General features: G+C 40.1%; 1 pseudogene; it reads left to right on the top strand.

Moving 5' to 3' along the window:
* Positions 1–14,810: 14,810 nt before the first annotated feature.
* The window catches only part of LOC112918745 (large ribosomal subunit protein eL31-like), a 138,989-nt pseudogene continuing 131,219 nt past the window's right edge, over positions 14,811–22,580 (top strand).

The raw sequence follows: 22,580 nt of genomic DNA, 5'->3' as shown, positions 1-22,580 counted from the left end.
CTCTGGTTCCCTGACCCAGCCCCACAATAGCTTCTGCCTCTGCCCCAGGAGCTGGGGGCCCAAGCGGCTGATGCTGGAGGAGGAGCCCACTTCTCCAGAAACGTCAAAGAAAATGAAACATGCTGCCATGCGCCTGCACTCTGGTCCCACACTGACTTCAATCCAGGCTGCCAGAAGGCAGCACCAGAGGAATCTCATTTTTAAAAGCAACTGCTATAGAGAGAAAACCGACCTACCCAACCATCTCAGATTCAGGTCTTCCTCGGCTCCCATGCCCAACACAAACACACAGTGTTCATTTGCCCATTATGGATTTCTACTGAATTCATCAACTCTAAGGAAAAATAAATAAATAAAAGCTGATCTACCGTGCCTTTCCAGATTTTGAGCTGATTTAACAGCCATCTGATAAACATGCCCTGCATCTCTAATGGCCTCCGGGCCTGACACCTTGCTGTAAAACTAAGAAACATCGCCATCTGCTGTCCAGGCTGCCCACGTGCGTGGAAATTTCCACCTCTGCCACGTTAAAAGAGCATTGCCAGCAGAAGGCTGCGTCAGGTCTGGGAATTCTATGAACGGGGTGAAATTCACTGCAAATCATTCCATTGCTTTCATCAAACTGCAAACTAGAACATGAAATTTTGGTTGACTTTCCAGTGTGTTACATATATGCAGGCATGAGTTGGGGAGGGGAGGCTTTTGCACAGTACTCTTTTTTTTCCCCCTTATTTCTCTCCTATTTCTCTTGAAATTCTCAATGTTGGGAATCACAATGGTCCATCTAACCAACATGGACTGAGCTTCTCCCATGCCCTAAGTATCCAAGCCCAAAGAACCGAATGACAGAGACTGAAGAGAGGGAAATGGACAGTTTCTCTCTCAGTCTGTTGACCGGGAAACTGAGGTTCTGTGCTTTTGATCTCTGTACAGCTCTCCAGGGAAACACACAGATCAACCACATTGGAAGAGGGCTTTCAGCACAACCACAGCCTCTGGCTGAATGAGTAGCCGCCCCCCTCCTTTGGTCTTAAAAAAAGGAGAGGTGCACAAGTGGAACCCAAAGTCATCAATCCCAGCTGCACAGAGCCCTGGAGACAGCTCTAATTCTCTGTAGCCTCTTCTCTTCACTCCCCACACCTTCTCTACCCAAATAGGCCCCCAATCTCACATGTCTTGGAGCAGGGAATCAAAGTGAATATGTAGAATTAATGCCAGGCTCTGTAACAATCTCTCGCCTATGATGAGCTGCCTTAGAGGCAGTCTTGCCTGCTTTGTCCCTCAGAAAGGACTCAACACAAAAACAAGAGGAGAGCTCACCTGGAGCATGCAGGGGAGAGTCCAAGCCGGCCCATATTATCATCTGAAGTTGGTGAACTACTCTCTCCTAGAACACTGGTCCTAGTGGAAGAAACAACCTTTAAAATCCAAGATAGGAGTGCCTGGGGGCCCCAGTCAGTTGAGTAGCCAACTCTTGGTTTCAGCTCAAGTCATGATCCTGGGATCCAGCCCCATGCTCAGGGTGGAGTCTGCTTCAGGATTTTCCCTCTTTGCCCCTCCTCTAAGGTTTTTTTTTTTTTTTTTTTTTTTATGAATACAAAATCCAAGACAGTGCAAGAAAACGTGATGATCACACAGATAAACCTAAAGTCCTTGGAAGGAAGGTAATTTGCCCAAGCTCACGCAGATGTAAGTGGTAGGGCTGAGTCTCCAGCCCCTTAGGCAAGATTTCTCACTATAATCTGCTTTGTTACAAAATAGGGCAGTGCCACTGGCCATAAGAAAATTCTGATACTGTGATCATCTTGAGAAGCCCTAGACTTTTTTATATCACCCTACCCTAATCAACCCTCTAACCCCAGGACCTCCTTTTCCTGCTTGCCTCCTTATATCAGAGGACAGCAATTAAAGTTATTCATACTGAAGCATTGGAGATCCAGGTCACATAAGTATTTTTCAGCATTGAGGGTGGCAATTCTAATAATAAGCACCCAAGAGGAAAGTACAGGGAAATAGGCCATCTCCTATAGTCTGTATTGTTCAGCTATCACTACCTTGGATTCTGAAAACAAAATCCTGGAGATGGTATTCTGGGGATGTGACCCTTGAGATCTGAGAAAATTATTCAATGTCTCATAGTGTTGTAGTAAGGATAAGAGAAGTTAATTCAAATATGGTGTTGTGAGTAATGTGTGGTGTATGCTAAACAGTCAATATTAGCTTTTGTTTCTATTGTTATTACTAAATGAGTGACCAGCTGTTAATCCTGACCATAGGAGAAATCTACGTTTTTCTCATCATTCAATATTCATTAAGTAGCAATATTCTTTCCTTCCCAGGATAAAAAATTAAAAGGGCAGGGGTCAGTCATTAAGTCCTTAGATTTTTTATAAGGAAGTTCTAAAGTATGGAGCTAACATTCAGAATAAGTACACTTTACAACTAAACCCAATAGCAAACTCCTCTGGCAAAACTCTTTTTCTATTTTTCCCCCAAATGATGGTGTTTTCACCAATAATCAAATCAATCAAAAATCATGTTTTGAAACATGATTCAAAAACCTGTATGCATCTCAAGAGATGATCCTTCAATCAGAACCACAGCCACACAGGAAAGGCATTTGATATCAAATTACCTGAAGGTTTGTGACTACAACAGTGAATTTAAGATAGCTGAAGAGCCAAAAATTTAGTTCTGCAACTTCTATCAAGTAGCCACTGGACCTCTCTGGGCCTCAGTTTCCTCTTCTGTAAAGTAAATCTTGGAGTAGGTATATCTTCAGTCCCTTGGAGTTTTCTAGTTATAAATGAACAAAAATAGTTACAGAATGAGTATAAGTATTATAAGACAAAGCTTATGATGGGATGAATCATTAGATGAATTGGATGAATGTTGATGAGTTGTTTGTGGCATATGTCCATTTGTCAAGGTTGGGGTTCAACCTAGTTTGCTCATTTTCCACAGGATGTGATCAAGCTCTGTGGTCACTCTCCTGTGTGTCTTCCCAGCTGCCTGAGGCTTGGCTAAAGCAGCCCTGTCCTCTCTAGAAGCCCCTCTCCCCTGTGGAGTCTGACCACCAAACCTCACAGGTCATTTGTTTCCATGCTCATTTCTTCCCCTCCTTAGCTTGGCTTAGTGAGCTTTCCCTCTTCAGTCCTCCAATGACATCTGTGGTATCTAGGTACATAGGATCCCCTTAAGGTAAAATCTAATATGAAACCTGGTAACATAGACTTAATTTCCCTAGAGGTTACTTTTATACTTGAGGTCTGCACCCACAAAATTTACCAGAGTTTAACCATTGCTTTTGATACACAGGTGTATACCCAATTTGGTATTCGTTTGGCACCATAAGCAGATAACATCTTAAAAATGACAACTGGCCTTTCAACGTGATTTATAAACCACTAGATTCCTCTCTGACAAAACCAATACGGTGGGTGAGTGGTACTTCGGCGTTTCAAGAACTATTCTACTGTGGGTCAAATTGATCTACCTGAATCCTTTTGTAGGACAGTTCATTTTGACAAACTAATCTGGATGTCTGCAACTTTGCTAAACTTAACTAGGGTAAGAAAGGTGTGGCCAACCTGTTTGAACAAATCTATCAGTGGGAATCATCTGCAACAATTTCAACCAGCACAGGTGCCTTCTCTCTTCAGAAGTCTGCTCACATATGGTCGTCATCGCTGTGAATTTTAATCAAAATGCAATTCTGCAAAAGGCTATTTGAGTCCATCTCAAATTCTGTTTTCACTGAAGGGGAGTAGGTTTCACATCTTTGTTTTGAAGCATTTTTTTCTTACTTTGAAAGGTCAGCTTGCATCTTCCAACCTTCTGGTCTTACAGTGCAAGAGGCTTCCGAATTTTTATGAGCTCCAGCTGGAGTTATGGGAACCATCCACGGCAACATCAGCGTGATTTGTGTAGCATTAATAGCCCTTTTGTTCCACGAACTTCAATTCCCTTTGAAATGGAAGAGTATTGAACTCACCATTTCATATGGAAAATGGAGGAAAATGTACGCCTGGATGTGAGCTTATGTGCTGTGGTTATTGATACTGACATCAAGATCACACTCCATGCCAGTCCTTGGGCTCCCAGGAGCTCTGAGCATTGATTTTGGGAATGTCGGATATGTTACAGGTCAGACTGAAAAGCACGAAGTTACAACACTGCCCTTAACAGCAGAGTTCTGGGGGCTGCTGCTATGCTGAGACACCTGCCCATTTAACCAGCAAAAACCAAAATATTGCACACACATTAAGGTCTCACATGTGAGTAAGTGTTGTAGCAACAAAGAGGTTTTCAACTTTGAGCCTCTCTTACTACAAAAACAAAAAGCAGTATCTAGTCTGGGTCAGTATTTTTCAAGGAATTTTGTTTTTTATTGCTGCCTCTCAAACCAATGATAGCAGAATAGGGGTGAAGTTCATAAGATAAAAAAAAAAAAATAGTTGCTTTGTTCCAAAGTATGCTCTAGAGGAACTTTTCAATAGAACTCTGCCTCCAAAGGAGAACTGTGAAGAATCTAATTATTTCCAGAAAGTAGAAGTTAAAGTAAGGCAAACAATCACCACATGCTCAATAAAGGGAGAACTGAGCTTTAAATATGTGAAGAAAAAAAAAATTGATCATGTGTTGATTGATGCCAGGCTCTCCTCTACTAACCTAACCTTCAAAATACCCCCTGCATCAGCTACTCTTTTGCTCCCCAACTTCGAGATTAACAGCCAAACTTCCATACCCAGCACTCAAGGTCCTCCTAATGGAGCCTCAATTAATTATCCAGCCTTCTCTTAAGCACCAAGCTGCTCCCTCCACTACCTCCATCAGTAAACCCTTGCCTTTTGTCCCCTAGAACACTATCAATTGCTCAATCAGCCAAAGGTTATTTTTATTGGGTCCTAAACTAAGCCATGTCCTATGCTAAGTGCCTGTTTAGGCATAAAAAATTTTAAAAAAATGTAAAAAATTTTAAAAAGCTATCATTCTTACTAGGAAGGGATTTCTAAAAGGAAAATATTCTGGGATAAGGTGAAGCTTCTCAAATTTTGTGTAACAGTGACTGGGGAATCCTTATCAAAACTCATGTGCCCTAAAGGAAATAAATACACGTTTAGAGAGTTTAGTTCAGGTCAAATTATGAAAGGGTCGTGAATAAATTTTACTGATCTTTCAACACTCAAACACAAATTCTTTCCTATTCACTTCAAAAACCTACTTTCCCCACAAAGAATTCTTTAAAAACCCAGTCAAAAGTGTAATCTTTTTATTTTCTAATCTCTTAAGTATTAAATTACAGTCTGCACTGCACATATGCCAGTTTTAATGTTTCTCTGTATTTGGCCTCATTTTCCAGTCAGCTTTTTATTCATTTCATTCAAGTCAAATTTATATGTTATCCATTTTAAGCATACCACTCAATGATTTTTAGTAAACATAGGGAGTTGGGCAACTATCACACAACTTAGCTTTAGAATATTTACACCATTCCTAAAAACGAACTTCACCCACCTTTTGTGGTTATACATACATCCCCCTGACCCCAGACAACCACGTATTTACTTTTCATCTCATGAAATCCACCTTCTCTGGAACATTTCCTATGCACGGAATCATATAATATGTGGTCTTCTATGTCCTCTCTCCCTTCACCTGATGTTCTTGAGGTTTATCCACACTGTAGCACGTGTTGGTACTCACTCTTGAATTGGTGATAACATTCCCTTATATGGATACACTCGGTTTATACCTGCTTTCGCCAATTCATGAATATTTGGTTTCCCTTTTGGGGCTATTATAAATAATGCTGCCATGAACATTCATATATAGATCTTTGCATGGACACTCATTTCTCTTGGGTAGATAGAAGTGGAATTGCTGGGTCATATAAAACTTGTGCTTAATATTTTAAGAAACTGCCAAACTGTTTCCCAAAGTGGCTGCACCATTGTACATGTCTGCCAGTCAGACATGAGAGTTCCTAGATAGGTTTTTAACCTAGTGGGAATTTTTTTTTAATGAAAAAAATATTTGACTACCCTGTCAAAAGTATTTTTACCAAAAGCATTCCAAAAATACATGCATCATTTTTCACTTTACATAGGCCAAAGATGAGGGGGGAAAATATCCATCATGAATTGGTCTTAACAAACCTAAGAAAATATAAGAAACTATCAAAATGGAGACCCACACAAGTCCAACTGTGTCTTATAACTTTCAAGCTGTCAGTGCTGTCTCAGGATCCGAAGATTCATCTTACGACTTTATAGTCAGTCACACCATATATAACATCACAGGGTTTTTACTTGTTGTAAAAAAGAGGTCAATCTGAGCTAGTGAAAGATCAGAAGTATAGAATATTTGAAAAAGACCAAGAATAATTTTAAATTCATGCAGCCTCGCCAATTATAAAATAATGCCAAGCCCTCAGCACAATGGTGAATGCCATCCATGCTGACTCCTGCTCAGCTTTCTGATTTTATTTGCTCCCAGGGTCAACTTTATCAACCATGCTGCAGATTCTGGAAGGTCGCTAGGCTTGTGCTCACTGGTTGTTTTTTTCTTTTTTAAGTGCTATTTGTTTCCTCTTTTCTAAATATTAACGTATGTCTCAGATTTCAAATTTTTCACTCAAAAGCCATCCTTTCTAGATTTTTCCCCAATCTTGGGCCTTAATATCTTTCATTCATGAATTTATCTAGTGTAAAATTCTTCACCTCTCATTTAATTGCATAAAATGAGTATTATTTTACAGATAGCAAAACCAGGGTTTAGGGAATCTGTATGAACTGCTATGCATTGCACAAATAAGCAGAGTCAGAATTCAAAACCAAGTTTCAAACCCTAAAATTCCAGGCTTTTCACCTGGGCATTGCACCCTCTAGTTTTACCTTATTTCACTGTTATTTAATCCTCCCTTGGGCTCTCTTGAGTGATTTCTAGTCCTCTGCTACTGCTTGTAATTGCTGAGGTGACAAGGATTCCATTTTATTCACTTCTATACTCCAGAACTTCCTAGCATAGAGCTTTTGAATAATCAAGATTTGGTAAAAATTTGCCAAATGGGTATAGATGTACGATCAATAGGACACCAAATAGACCTCCTAGAAGACCACTTTACTCAAACATTCCCCTGCATCTCAGTAGTTGGTATCAAAGCCTCAAAATGAGTTTTTAATTCAAATCGTCCTTTACATTAAAACTATCAGAAACAGAATAGCTGTAAGTTTCACCGAGTTCCACCCAAATCACCATTATATCAGAAGTTAGGAGTTTAACATTTTTTGAAGGCATGAAATAGAAATGTATTGCTACTGGGATGCCTGGGTGGCTCAACTGGTTAAGCATCTGACTCATGGTTTGGGCTCAGGTCATGATCTCATGGGTCATGGGATCAGCCCAAGTCAGGCTCCATACTCAGTAGGTACCTGCTTGAGATTTTCTCCCTCTGGCTATGCCCTACCCCTTTAAAATAAGTATTTAAGAAAAATTTATTGCTACCATGAATACAAGAGAAAACCTGGTTCCTAGCTGGTTTTCAAAATAAGAAAAAAAAAAGTGCCACAGAGCAGCAAACCAGTCCTGTGACTGATGACTATTGCATCTGATATAAACAATATGAGGTTGTGTGGGGAGTTAAGGATCTCTCAGGACTGTTTCTAGCTCTTCCACTACTTCTGTGACCTTGGCCAAGTCACTTAACTCTCTCTCTCCCTCTGTCTATAAAACAAGGATAATGCAGCTATCTGAAAAGCACTTTGAGTCACTGATTAAAGATGCCATTTAAAGTGTCAGGTGCCATTCCATAAATAAATGGGGAAAAAAAAGTAGCAAGAGAAAAACTGCAGTCAATCACCCAATCTCGTTTGTCCCCAGTCTCTCCAGGCACTAGGGAAGCACTTAGTCACATGGAAGGATAAAGCTAAGCAGAAGATGATTAACCTTGGATCAAACCTCCTCAGCACAAGATGATAATTGAAATATTCCATTGCAGTCACCCTCACATACTATTTGTAAGAATACATGATTTCTTCCAGATCATTATTTTGTCCTTTTTTTTTTTAATTGGGGGCAATGTGATTGAGTCATTTTGAGCAGTGTATAGCCAATTGGATATTTGAAAATGACCTTGAGATTGTGTCTAAACACAGGGAAAACTGCACAGTCCCCAGATGAGGACAACTGGGCAGCTATTATTTTGAATGTTGCTTGGATATGTATGAGGAATGATCCACTAGTGCAGTTCAGTTAGGAGATGACTATGTGCCTCGTACAAAACTCTGGGAAGAATCAATAGGCCAGTTCACTTTTGACTCTGTTGTGGCACTGTAACAAATATTTTCCTGAATGGTTAAAATAAATGTTAGATAAGTTCACATATAAATTCAGGAAGTATGACTAACATAGTAAAACCAAGTTTGGACTATTTTCTTCTCCTTATCCTTAGTCAATTTAGAGAGAAACTCAGTAATGGAATGGGAAAATCTCATTTAGGAGGCTATCAAAAGGTGAAAATAGAATAAAATATAGATTTGGAGATCAGATCTACAATCACTGATACAGCTTATCAATTCTTAAGTCCAATGCATGATATTCAGTGGACAGAGCCTGGCATAGCATTTGATACATACAGGCAACTCAATTAAGATGGCCTAATGAACAAATTAACACAAAAGGAAAAATTGTGTTCATTACTTTTTGTATTAAGGAATGAGCTACAATTTTAAAAGAGAAGCAGTCTCTCTTGATCTGCTGATGTACGGGGAAATTGAACTCCATGGGTCTACTTTTTAGAACACAAGTTTCAACTGGATTTAAACTTACATCTGTATCCAAACATAACTGATATCCCAAACACACCTCGAGTTACTGACCCACTTTACATGCAATGCATCTACCCTAGAATGGCTACCCTGCTTTCCTCTCCACGGACAGGAATGATATTTTTTTTCTCTAGGCTCCTGCTCCAAGCTTTTATCTTCCAGGATCCCTCCTCAGAAGTATTGTCTTTTCTTGAACCTCTAGAAGCTTTATTCTGTCACAAATATAGCAGCTTTTTTCATTCTTTCATTATCTTTGTGCACATGAGTGCCTCAGGTGCAGCGTATCAATCTTTGATTCAGGACATCTCTTTTAGAATCCTCCACAACCCCACACAACAATGCTGTATGTGTGAGAGAAACTGAAAAGTGATGGAATTAAAGGAAGGATGAGCAGGAAGGAGGGAAGAAAGACTAAGAAGAGAAGAAGGGGAAATTGCCAGGCCAACACAACCCTATATTGTGACCAACTTCACAGACTAATTAACCAGAAAGCATTTTCCTAATAGGTGATTGTTTCTAGGTAGTTAAAATAGAGAGTTAAGGAATCATCTCATGAAGGTAAAGGTAGTTAATAGTCTACCTGTGTAAGTCACATATAGAAGACATTTTCCCTTCTAATTATCACATGGTGTGGTCAACATATTTTAGGCCTGTCTGGTGTATGTATGTGCATGTGTGTGTTGGGGGTGTTTATGGTAGTGGTTGGAAGGGATGGCATGAACGCCTCCCCCAATATCACCATCCCATCTAAGCCCACATTCACTAAACAGCATGTTATACGTGGTTGTAGTGAGGAAGAAAATAGAGCATCCTTGTTTTCAGCACAGCAACAGTGTTTTCAAAGGCATAAGGTTGAGAAGAGAGCTCCCCTGGATGGAGAGCTCTTAGACATTCAGTGTGGCAGGGGAAAATAGTCCCTTTACAGTTACCAGTGGGAGATGGATGGATAGATGGATGGATGGATGGATGGATGGATGGAAGGAAGGAAGGAGGAAAGGAGGAAACCAATTTTAGAAAAGCCTTGAGTGAAGCTAAAGAATTTGTTTTATCCTATAAATAGAATTTTGCACAGGAATGTGATTTAAGATACTACACTTTGCCTCTAATAACTAGGACCTAGGCTGTGAGGTGATGGAAGACCAGCATTGGAAAAGAATCTGGGCAGAGAGACTGTGAGGAGGAACAGTGTTGGGAGCAGGCAGTTGGCAGGTGCCAGGGACATTCCTGAGCAAGATGCAAGAGAATCTACTGACTCATTACAAGGATGCTGACAGGAAGGGAAAGGAATCATGATACATGTGCTCAGGAGTGTACAACACAGGCTCTGCCATGTGTTCTGCAGCAGTCAGTCCTGGAGGCAGGAAGTGGAGAGGCCCAATGTTGAGAACAGCCCTTCTGCATGGTTTTCCAAAGGAAACTAGGATTTCTCTATGTGATACATATCCTATGTGATATATATCCTTTGTAATAGGATATATATATATATATATATAGGATATATATATATATCCTTTGTAATAGGATATATATCACATACATACATACATATCCTATGTGATATGTATCCTTTGTAATAGGATATATATATATATATATATATATAGGATATATATATATATATCCTTTGTAATAGGATATATATCACATAGGATATGTATCACATAGAGAAATCCTAGTTTCCTTTGGAAAACCATGCAGAAGGGCTATATATGTGATACATATCTATGTGATATATATCCTATTACAAAGGATAGAAAAACCGTCTACTCTAGAAGCAAAGAGGGAACACATGACAAGAAAGATAAGAACAGAGCTATGCTAACATGGCTCCTATGAAGAATGGCCTTTGAAATTCATTTGTTCTCTGGGAACATTTTTCCATGTTGCCATTTCCTCTGGCTCCTCCTAAACTTTTAGTAATATCGGTCATTCAAGATAATCTTGGGCCAAGGGTGCTCCCGAGACTGAGGCTAATGTTCCCCATCTTTCCCATGGAAGCCAATAGGGCAACGGTCATAGAGAGAATGGAAACCTTCCCATTTCCAATGGTCAGCAGCAAGGTGAATGGAGCACTAAGGGGCAACAAAGTGACGCGGTGAGGACACTCATCAGAACAGAGGAGACAGCTTCAGTCTGAACAACTCAGGAACTGATGAGAGAAAAATCCTGTCCCTTGTAGAGGCTGGTGACCTTTACCAAGGGAAGAACAAGGGTGAAATTCTCATGCTAATAAAGTAGATGCTATCCTGATAGTAGACACTGAATCAAGACAAAGTACTGAAGTTCTCCTGTCTTAATACAGGAACAATTCTGTAGAATGCTACAGAAGAAAAGTTGGCAAATTACAACCAGGAGCCAAATCCAGCCCACTGCCTGCTTTGTAAAGAAAGTGTAATTGGAATATAGCCATAACTGTTTGCTTTTGTATTATCTTTAATTGCTTTCATGCTACAATTGCAGAGGTAAGAGGCCTTATCGTCCAGAGAGCCTAAAATATGTACCATCTGGTTTTTACAGCCCAAGTTTGCTGCTTTTTACAGAGAAAGGGGCAAAGGTGCTTAATCAGTACTCAGAAGCCCTAGACCCAGTCTCAGTCCTACCACCTCATGTCTCCTTGGGAAGTCACTTAATATTTCTAAGTTTAGGCTCTCTAATCTATAAAATGAAGCTATTGGTTAATGCACCTGCATGACAAGGTTTTGATGAAGCGCCTACATGAGGCTATAAGGATACTTGGTCTCTACAAATATATATGAATGTTTTTTATTTTAAAAGCATATCAGAGAGCATTGTTAGAAATTATGTTGTCTGATGATTTTTTTGAAGTGGTCATTTAAGGAGGTTGTCATTGCATGAGGTGGTTGGGTTACACGTTTGATCACATATGCAAATTTGTTACTCGGAATTAATTTCTCCCCAGAAACAGAATTATAAAGAAACCATGCCTCATCCTGCCTTTGCCTTAGACTCCAGCCACATGGCCATACTAGCAGTTGTCTGAACATGCAGTTGCATGAACTACCTGTGCCTTTACCCAAATCAGGGCTTGGGCTGAACCCCTCCTCCCACCAGCACCTGCCCTCCTACCCCTCTTTTAGTCTGAAAAACTCACTGAGCCTTAGAAATCAGCTTGGTGTCACCCCAGCATGAAGCCTTCTCCAACTCCCCTGTCCCTTACTACTATTGAAGGCCCAGTGTGCATCCTTGTCATCTTTCAAGGATGATAATTAGTTGTACATGTTTTTATCAAAAATTTATAAAAATAAGGACTTTCTTCATGGTGATACAAGAGCCAAATGTAAAGCCAACGATGCTTATTGTATTCTCTTACAAGACTGTTAGAAAATCTAATTAGCTACTAGTTGCAATTAAAAGAGGTTTTTCATACTTTTCAATTTCATTTTTTTAACAAGTTTTCTTATAAAACTTTTCATTATTTGCCAGGAAAGTCTCTGTGGATCACAGTACCTAATTTCCCCATCTATCGTTAGATTAGTTGAGGACAAGCAACCTGACCCAGGATGAGCCCAAGAATTTTAGAATGAAAGCAAGAAGCATCCGGTTGCCCAAACTAACACATGCACAGCTAGGAACAGTCTGTGTTCCACATTTTCTGCTGTTTACCCCAAAGAAGCTGAAAAAGTCAGTCTGTGGGCAAAGCAGCAGACAATGCAACAAGAGAAAATATGAGGCCCTAACCTTGATCCCAGTACCCAGCACATTTATGTCCTTGGGTCTTCCCAGTAACCTTAAATTCCCTTTTAGGCTCTCCCTCCTTTTTTAAAAAAAGATTTACTCATTTATTTTAGAGAGAATGCACATAAGTAGGGGGAAGGGCAGAAGAAGAGAAACTCTGACTCCCTGCTGAGTGGGAAGCCAGCCCTATACTCACAACCTATGAGAACATGACTGGAGCCAAAATCATGAGTCTGATGCTTAACTGACTGAGCCACCCAGGTGCCCCTGACTTCCCTTAATAGAGTTCCCTTGTGTTCAAGTCCAAACCAAGCCAGAGATGCCTCTCCAGCCACAGCGAAAACTCCTCTAGCCACATCCTCCATAGAAACCCTGGGGGATGTGTCCAGCCTGCATCCCCCCAAGTCCTTGTATGGGCCTCTTTGTCCTATTCTCTCACGAGTGGATCAAGTCATAGGTATGGACAACCCCAGGCCCAATAAATAGATCCAGGGAAGCAGTGGCATCATTGTAGATAAAGTTTGAACTGAGTCATCTACTCGTGCCCCCATGTGGTCTCTCATAGTGTAGAAAGAGCCCTGGGTGGGAAGAGAAAGGGTGTGATCTTGGATCAGAGAGTGTACTCAAAGATCTCAACTCAAAACAGTCATTCTAAGTTACAGAGATGTATTAGCCAAGGAAGGAAAATAGAATGTGTTGGAATTAACTCACTAGCTTTGAGTGCGACTGTTAAATGTATAGACACATGGACTGTGAGTTTTCGTTTTTAACTCATCTTGATGCTCTAAGTGTCATGGACAGGCCTAACACATTGTGATAAAGAAGAACTTTGATTCAACCACAATGAAGTACATACCATGCTCCTAGTGCTACACTAGGCTCTGTGCAGGGTTTAAAATTCTACATCATGAAAGATACTAAACTGCAAGAGCTACCTCCCTGGAATAGTAAAATTATTATGGGTCATACTAAACTAATGCCAGTTATAGAAAGATCCTGGATGAAACAATACATACAAACAATAAATACACATCCAGTTATCCTTACTCATGGAATCTGATCCTATCAATTTTGCCTGTTTTAGAATGAGAATTGGGAATTTACTATCACTTTTTAACTGAATTATAGGTCTAACCATCTGTAATTCACATTTGATAAAAAGCAATAAATTTCATTTACTCAAGGCCTAAAATGCCAGCTGACTTTAACATTCTGTCTGCAATAAACAGGGCTTAATGTTCTTATAAAGATTTTGATCAATTTCTGATAATGCATGAAATCAAAGAAATGTAATTGAAATAAAACCAAAGACCACTGGGGTGGGAAGATGCAACCCTAGGATCCTTTAGCTAAATTCCATCACTGTCCCTTTAGAGAGAATAATGTTGAGCCCCACAGAAGTCAAGTAACTGACCCAAAGTAACAACTTGTAATTGACAATCCTTACTGTATTTTTTCATCTATAAATATCACAAGTCTATTTTAAAACAGTTGCTTTTTAAATTTAAAAACAAAATGTCATCTAAAAATAATTCATAGGACACTAAAAATATTTTAAGCAGCTTGGAAGTCAGTTTTCTGTTAAACGGCTTTTCAATAAGTATTCCTTTAATGGTATCTTTCTACAAACACTTAGCATGAAAACTTTCCTCAATTTTATCATTTACATAAGTATTTATAAGCAGTCTTGAAATATCTTTCTAAAGTAGTATTCTTTATCCCTGGCTTGGACTATGCCTCCTACTTAACTTCAGAATAAGTTTCAGATCTATCAGGCTTTTTCTGCAATTGTTGCACACATTTAGTTAAATATTTGGTGGTCACCAAACACAAAGAATAAAGGTGCTAAAAATAATGCATTTAAATTTAAAATCAGCCTAATTCCAACAATACCGCAATACATACATTTTTTTAAAAAATCTGGGTACAAGGTTAAAAAAAAAAATCCAGTCACGATGTAAAGTATTGGATGAAAACTGGCCAGGAATCAAGATTATTCAGAGGTGGGCCACGGAGCACCTGCACTCCAAGAACTTACAATAGAAGCTTCTTGTAGAGACCCGAATTCCTAATATAAGCAAGCACATAAGTAATAATAAAATAAAATAAAAATTAGTGTCACAGGAGTTCAAGAGAGAAGAATGAACATGGAATATAACGGATAAAATATTCAAAACAAAAATCAGAACCTGGGTCTTAAAAATAATCAGACCAACAAATGAACTGTGAAGGCATTTTTAAAATTTTACTTGTGGGTTTCATTGCCTCTTAAAGTCTGAGCTTCCGATCTGTAAAACTGAAACTATAAGAGTACTCCCTTCATAGAGCTGATAAAGACTGAATTAGATGTCGTGCATAGCATTGAGTCTAACACTAGTTGGTAGTGAATGTTAGGTTAGCCTAGCACTTATCCCCTGGCAAATGTCAGAATGGAAAATATCATGTTACCCGATCGGCTCCCCCTCGCCTCGGGGATGGGTACCCTCCAATGGCACCTGATCTCAGCTGGTTCGATAATAATACCTTACTCCCTAACTGGTCCTCTAGGATGGACAAATTATTCCAACAAAACTAAATTATTTTCTGAACTACAGCCTAAGGGAAAAGCTTCTGTCCCCTCTGATAACCAATTGTCCATTCTACTGGGATTGAGGGACTTGACAGGATGCAGGACTTCCAACACTAATACTAGGACAATTTCAGGCAAACGCAGAACTGCTTATCACCATCTAGAAAGATATGAACCCCAAACAGCCTGTAAAAGAAGCCAGGCTCCAGCCAAAGCAACAAAAATATGCACAACACACACAAACACACAAACAGCCAATCTACAGAGAAAACAAAGGAGAGAAAGGACATGCTGATGGGCTTTTGGTCTTTAGACTGCATTGCTTTCAGAAGCCAGTCATTCTGGCATCTCATGTTTGATCTGGTGCTATTCCAGTGGTTCTCCTTACAAGACTTGAGCATTGGGGATCCCTGGGTGGCGCAGTGGTTTAGTGCCTGCCTTTGGCCCAGGGCATGATCCTGGAGATCAGGATCAAATCCCATGTCGGGCTCCCGGTGGATGGAGCCTGCTTCTCCCTCTGCCCGCCCCCCCACCCCCCCACTGTGTGTGTGTGTGTGTGTGAGACTATCATAAATAAAAAAAAAAAAAAGGGATCCCTCGGTGGCGCAGCGGTTTGGCGCCTGCCTTTGGCCCAGGGCGCGATCCTGGAGACTCGGGATCGAATCCCACGTCAGGCTCCCGGTGCATGGAGCCTGCTTCTCCCTCTGCCTGTGTCTCTGCCTCTCTCTCTCTCACTGTGTGCCTATCATAAATAAATAAAATAAAATTTAAAAAAAAAAAAAAAAAGACTTGAGCATCAAGACAAACTCCCCAGTCTTAACTGCTACTCTGATTTCTGGTGAATGATTTGGGTGTGGGGTAAACGTGTGCTTGGGAAAAACAAATATTTTTTCAAAACGATAAACATGAAGCTTTATGCAGGTTCAAAAACAGGAGGTCCTCCCAGATTATTCCTTAAACTCAAAACTGTTCAGAGTTAAAATATAAGGTATGACCTCCCAAACAACGATCAATTGCTTTAATTTTCCATTTCAGAATTTATTGGACAATAATTTTCATCTCTTTCCATGTATTCTAACTTGAACATTTTCTTCAAAAGTAATTTCTGTAACCCATCAGAATTTAGCTGTAGAAAAAAAAAATTTAGCTGCCAATATCCAGCCAACACTTTCCAATCTCTTATTTTCATTTTTTAATACAAGTCATTCCAGATTCTCTCTGGAAACCAGAGAATGCTACGTGTATTGTTGATTCCATCTCTGTAAAACAAACTTACTTGGACCAAGGGGATGCCGCACAGCACAAATCTCTCTAGAAAAAAAAAAATTCTCATTTTTTTAAATGTTATTAGGTTCTGGCTGGGTAGCTTCAGCTCTACCTACATTTTCATCCTGAGATCAGCCTAAAGGAGCAAGATCCACATGGAACATGCTAGGTGTCTACCAGAAAGAAAAGACCAACAAAGAAATTCCACAATGGTTTTGAAGCTTTGCTTAGAAGTAAAACATCATTTCTGTTCACATTTCATGGGCCACAGTCAGTTGTATGAAAGAAACAATGGAGTAGGAAACTATTTACTCACTGGGAGAGGGAAAAGGGGGAAAATCATTCTGGATAATAGAACAACCTAATACAGCTTATGTTACTCTGATGGGTCCCTCCCCTTTCCTTTATCTTCCTTCTAACAAGTTTTTTGTTTGTTTGTTTGTTTCAGTGGTAGAGTTTAGTGATTTATCAGTTGCATGTAACACCCAGTGCTCATCACATCAAGTGCCCTCCTTAATGCTCACCACTCAGTTACCCTATTTCCCTATCCTCATCCCCTCCAGCAACCCTCAGGAGTCTCTATGGTTTGTCTCTATGATTTCACCTTATTTTATTTTTCCCTATCTTCCCCTATGTTCATCTGTTTTGTTTCTTAAGTTCCACTATGAGTGAAATCATGATATTTGTCTTTCCCTGATTGACTTATTTCACTTAGCATAATACCCTCTAGTTCCATCCACATCATTGCAAATGGCAAGGGGATGGGTTGACTTGGTGCCTGGGCAGTGAGGGGAGCACTTGACGGGATGAGCACTGGGTGTTATACTATATGTTGGAAAATCAAACTCCTAGATAGATAGACTTCATTCTTTTCAATGGCTGAGCAAGTTCTAACCCAGGGCTCTCTTGCTGCTCTGCTCTTATCCATACCCCCAGACCAGGTCTTCCTTCACTGAAGCCTATTTCCTATCCTATTCTTCCATGCCCCGAGCCTCATGCATCCCTTCTTAAACAACTTGAATTTATAATTAAATTTATCAGTCTAATAGTTAATAATGATTCAGAATATTGTACCTCTTAGACAGTAGTGTTCTTTAGTAGGGCCTTCAAATTAGCTCAACCAATAGTTGTAAGCCCTATGTAAAAAATTCTATGCTAGATTTTGTACATAAAATTTATTCCCATAAAAAGCTTATTAAATAGTTGAGCATAAAAGACACAAAACACAGGTATTAGGTAGAAATAGCTAAATAGCATACACACACAGATCAAAAAGCAATAAATAATTAACTGGTTTTCATAGATGGCAGTTGCTACTGGGGTATAAAACCAGAAAACTTTATTAAAGGTTTTACTTCAATCAATTATTTAAACACATCCAATAGCTGTAAGTTAGTATATTGGTGTTTCCAGCTTTCTTCTTCCTTTCAACTCCAGAAGGTTTTGGCTTCATACTTGTGGTCTGCACACCTCTCACACCCTCTACACAGTGCTTCCTTCTAAGACAAGCCCTTCCGGGGGTTTATGGTACAAAATGGGAAAGCAAAAAACCTAGATAGACACATTCCATTACAGAGGAAGGAAGCATAGTTTGAGAAATTTGGGAAAAGGACAGAAGTTGGTTGTTATCTTTCATGGGAAGAGGGGAGGGGGGACCATGGGGGCAGGAAGCAGAGATTAGTATTTTAAGAAGTATTGTTGTCCTAGGGCACCTTGGGCTCAGATCAAGATCCCAGGGTCCTGGGATGAGCCTCCAGTCTCCTGTTAAGCTCCCCACTTCTCCTTCTCCCTCTGCCACTGCCCACTCCCACACACTTGTTCTGTCTCCCTCTCTCTCTCTCTCAAATAAATAAAATCTTTTTTTTTTTTTAAGAAGCATTGTTGTAGATTTTTTTTTTTTAAAGATTTTATTTAGTCATGAGAGACACAAAAGAGAGGCAGAGGAATAGGCAGAGGGAGAATCAGGCTCCCTGAAAGGAGCCCAGTGCAGGACTTGGTCCCAGGACCCCTGTGATCATGCCCTGAGCCAAAAGCAGATGCTCAACCACTGAGCCACCCAGGGGTCCCTGTTGTAGACTTTGTATCCCTTTTCCAGGGGTTGGAGAAATATATATACAAACTTTTCATTAGTTCACAGTTATCTGGGGATGAGGCACTTTTTTTTTTTTTTTTTAACCACCACTCAGACTATACCACACGGATCACAGCTTCCATCTACTAAGCACATATTTACTTAACATGAATATGGGCCAAATATAGTTTGAAGGGCTGTGTGTCCATTAGAAAGCAAAAGAGGCTGAGTACCCAGACCCCAGTAGTTAGAATGATAACATCATTCTCTGGGAATACGAAAGTTTTGAGTAAGGCTAGGGGAAATACAAAGAAATACTGAAAGGTAAACTATTAATCAGCAGTTTTTTCAATGTCTCTGAAATTATACAATGAGGTCTGCAATACATTTCCCCTCTAAAATTAATATAGCCATCTCCATAAATCATTTATTCAGATTTCATGATTCAGACAATATGCTAAGCACTTCTCTTGGGTTATCTCATTTCATTCCCATAGCCTATTAGGTAGGTAGTCGAATGTTAGGTCCAGGTAATGAGTAAGCCACGGATTGATGGATGCTCTAGGTCACCTACAACCCCACTACAACCTATTATCTTACCCTCTAAGGAAGGATTTAGCATTTTACTTCATTTTGACCCAGTCAGGACATAGGTCCTTCTCCATCCTCACACTTGCAAGCTGGCAGAGCAGCATATAACACAGAAACAACCAGAGCTGTTTTCAACTTCAGGATTCTCTTCTCATTCTCCATATTGAAGTATCAATTCCAAATTCCCTCAGGAAGGCATCTTAGAGTGGGTTTGCTGTGTCTCCCATGTAAGGCCAACATTTAGAGAATGCTTCCAATTCTAAGGCCCAAGGACCCCAAGTCTACATGTTTTATAGCAGGTTTTATGCAAACTATATATCATTTAAGAAAAACTCACTGAAATTTACACCCCGTTAAAGAGGTAACAAAACCCAGGCCTTCTTATCCCAGTCCTGTCCTCCTGCCTCTCCTACATGCTAAATTCAACATCAGGTCATAACATTGACTTCCAGGGTATTTACCCAAAATAGGGATTCCCCAAATACCCTCCCCTCCACTCCACCTAACACACTTAGCAGACCCACATTCCTTGTCTTCCACCATAGATCATTACATAATATCAAGACAGAGCACTGAAGGTGGCTTGGTGGGTGAACTACTGGAAACCTGGCTCTAGGCCTTCCAGATGCTGCCCAGGGTGTGAGTGGGTTTTCTCAGCTCCGCATTCCATCTCCCTCCTCCCCACAAGTTACAACATGGCCATAAAAACCATTAGTGTTTGAGTAGAGTGGAAAATACCAATTTTAAAATGACTAAAAAAGAATCATTAAAATAATTACTATTATCATTTTATTTGAGAAGAAGAGAAATATATCGTGAATCAATAGAAACCTTGGCCCACAGTCTCTAAGCCTTATTTATCTGGGAGTTGTTTATTTCCCTGAGTCCTCCCTCAGAGGAAATAATAATTATTGCTTAATTATAGCAGAAGTGAATTTTCTCTTCCAGTTCTAAAGATGACTCATAGCTCATTTTACACAAAGAAGTATCTTTGGGGGGCGGGTATGGATTTTAAAGCCAAAGTATTAAAGGGGCTGAAGGCTTCCAACTGGGAACCAGTTAGTATACGGCTTCTCTAAATGACAACAGAGCCACTGCCACTTGGCTCTAAGTCTTGCCAATGAGTGATGTTCACATGTGCAAGAAGTGAAGTCACAAGATGCATCTTCAAGCAGGGACCATCTTTCTGCTTCTCATGACCCCAGAGGCAAGAAGAAATCCCTCTAGAGAAAAAAAATTACTGGTCTCTTAAAATGGTTCCACATGAGCTATCCTGTTACCGAGTTGTGACTATCCTCAGAGCAACATAAGATTCCATCCAAGGATATTCGATTCTATGGTAAACCTGTCTTGTACAAATGGATGATTCAATTTCTGCTTACTCTCTATAAACCTGGCCTTTAGTCCCCTGAATTATATATTCTCGATCTCTAACCCCAGCAGGGTCCCTTACCCACATTCGAATCCCTGTGCTCCCTCCCCAGCCTCATTAGGAAGATTTATAGTTCTGCTAGCTCTACTCTAGTCCTGAGTCTTTAGGTTCTTTAGGAGGAAATCGTGATGATGTCACCTGCATTCATTCCCAGGGAAATGGAATAGAGACTAAAAGAAAACTCAGCCAGGGACCACGGTATTGGATATACTACTTCCCAGACATCTCACCTGCAAGAGATACCTTTAGTGTGTTATATTTTACTACACTTTACTATAACTTCTCATTTAAAATGTTGAGGGAGTTAGGACCTTTCCTAATTGCCAGGCTTCCTGGCATGGTGGCAGGGGGAAATATGCAGGGCACATAAAAGTAAAACCAATGGGAAGATTCAGACCTGATGCAGAACTGCCTTTTGACTATGAAGTCTAAGTTTCACGTAACACTCTGTTTGGAGGATCCATTAAGGTGGCAGATAGGGTCTTCCTTCTGTTGTGTGAAGGCAAGAACATCCACTGTGTCAAAAGGCACAAATGGTGATTTGAAAGTGCTGGCAAGGATTTGCAGGCCAGCAGAATCAACATCCCGTCAAACATAGTACCCAACAGCCCAGCCTTAGTAACTTTGGATAAGTATCACTCACCCCAGAATTCTAACCAGTATCATAGCAAAACAAAACAAAGAAATGCTTGGTAAGCTTAGAAATAAGACAAGCATTGCTACAAAAGGTAACATGTCATCATTAACATCTTAGTGTGAATTTAAACAGGAATTAGGCACCTGTGAAAAGTGTGAGAAAAAGATGACCTTACAGGAAATGGGGCTGATGGCACAGTTTGCCCATGTGTTTATTTTCCCAAGGACTCAGCTGGCTAAAGATACGGGAACTCTCTCCCATGGAAACCAACACCACACAGATCTAGCCTACTACAAAGCCCATGTCTTGAGTTAGTCTTTCTCTAATCATTAAAGTCTTTGGTAACTGGAAAAAGAAGAAAAAGTTTACCATACTCATCTTGGGGTCTGTGGTAGGTCTGCTTTTAACAGTATTTTCTGAAGAGAATAGCATAATACGCTTTCATTTTCTCCCTTGACCTATTTTAGCATACTCTGCCCCACTTAATAATTTCATTCCTTTGCATTCTCCCTCTTGCATGTTATGCAAACGAGCTGCTGAGCTGGAGAAAATAAACCGCATTTGTCTTTCTGCCACCCTCCCTGAAGGGTGGTATAAAAACCAGAATGCATTCATTGATCATGCCTCCTACGGTGCATGGATCGGCCTGCATAAGGCACCCATCTTACACAAAAACAATGTATTAAGAGAAAACACATTAAAGAATTTCAAATTACCCAACCTAGCCCCACCATCTTCCTTAGGACTTCCACTTTTTTTATCCCATTTAGAGCTGTCCTAACCAGACCTTATCTCAAAACATTCACGAGACCACTTTACACTTGCTTAGCTCTATCCATTCCACTAGCTAATTAATGCTCACAGGAAACAGGATGAGCTGGCAATGTCTTTTTGCTCAATGAAGTTCAGTTTAAGTATCAGCACTGGGTCACCCAGGTATCAAGTGGCAAAACTGGGACTAGAATCAGGTTTTATGACTCCTAAATCGGTGCTCTTTTCTCATTATGTTGTTTATCTATTTGGGAATGTGCTTCCCATCAATAGTCTGGGCCCTACTTTCTGAGACTTTAGATCTGGAAGACAGAACAGCTGAGTAATGATTAACCAATCTATGGGAATGTGTTACAATAAGCTGATTTCCCAGATATCTAATGGAAAGAATTAGCAGTCCCTTATTACTTACTTTACTACTGATTTTTCTTGTGGCCTGGCAAGGTGTGGCTTGTGGTCCAGTAGCATTGGTGTCATCTGGGAGCCTTTGAGAATGCAGGCTCTCAGGCCCACTCAGATGTACCAAACCAGAACCTGCACTTTAATAAGACCCACAGTTGACTCATATACACATCGCAGCTTGAAAAGCCTTGACTAAGTTGCCCATGAAAACTCTTCAATGTTGTTCCTAACTACCTCAGTGAAAAAGCTATTGTCCAGAGCATTCCAAGGGGCCACCAAGTGAATAGAGCAGATTCACCCCACCATGAGTCCTGTCA

This window comes from Vulpes vulpes, chromosome 13, assembly GCF_048418805.1.
Source record: "Vulpes vulpes isolate BD-2025 chromosome 13, VulVul3, whole genome shotgun sequence".
Taxonomy (NCBI): domain Eukaryota; kingdom Metazoa; phylum Chordata; class Mammalia; order Carnivora; family Canidae; genus Vulpes; species Vulpes vulpes.
Note: the sequence above shows the minus strand (reverse complement) of the source record. Positions and strands in the feature narration are given on the sequence as shown.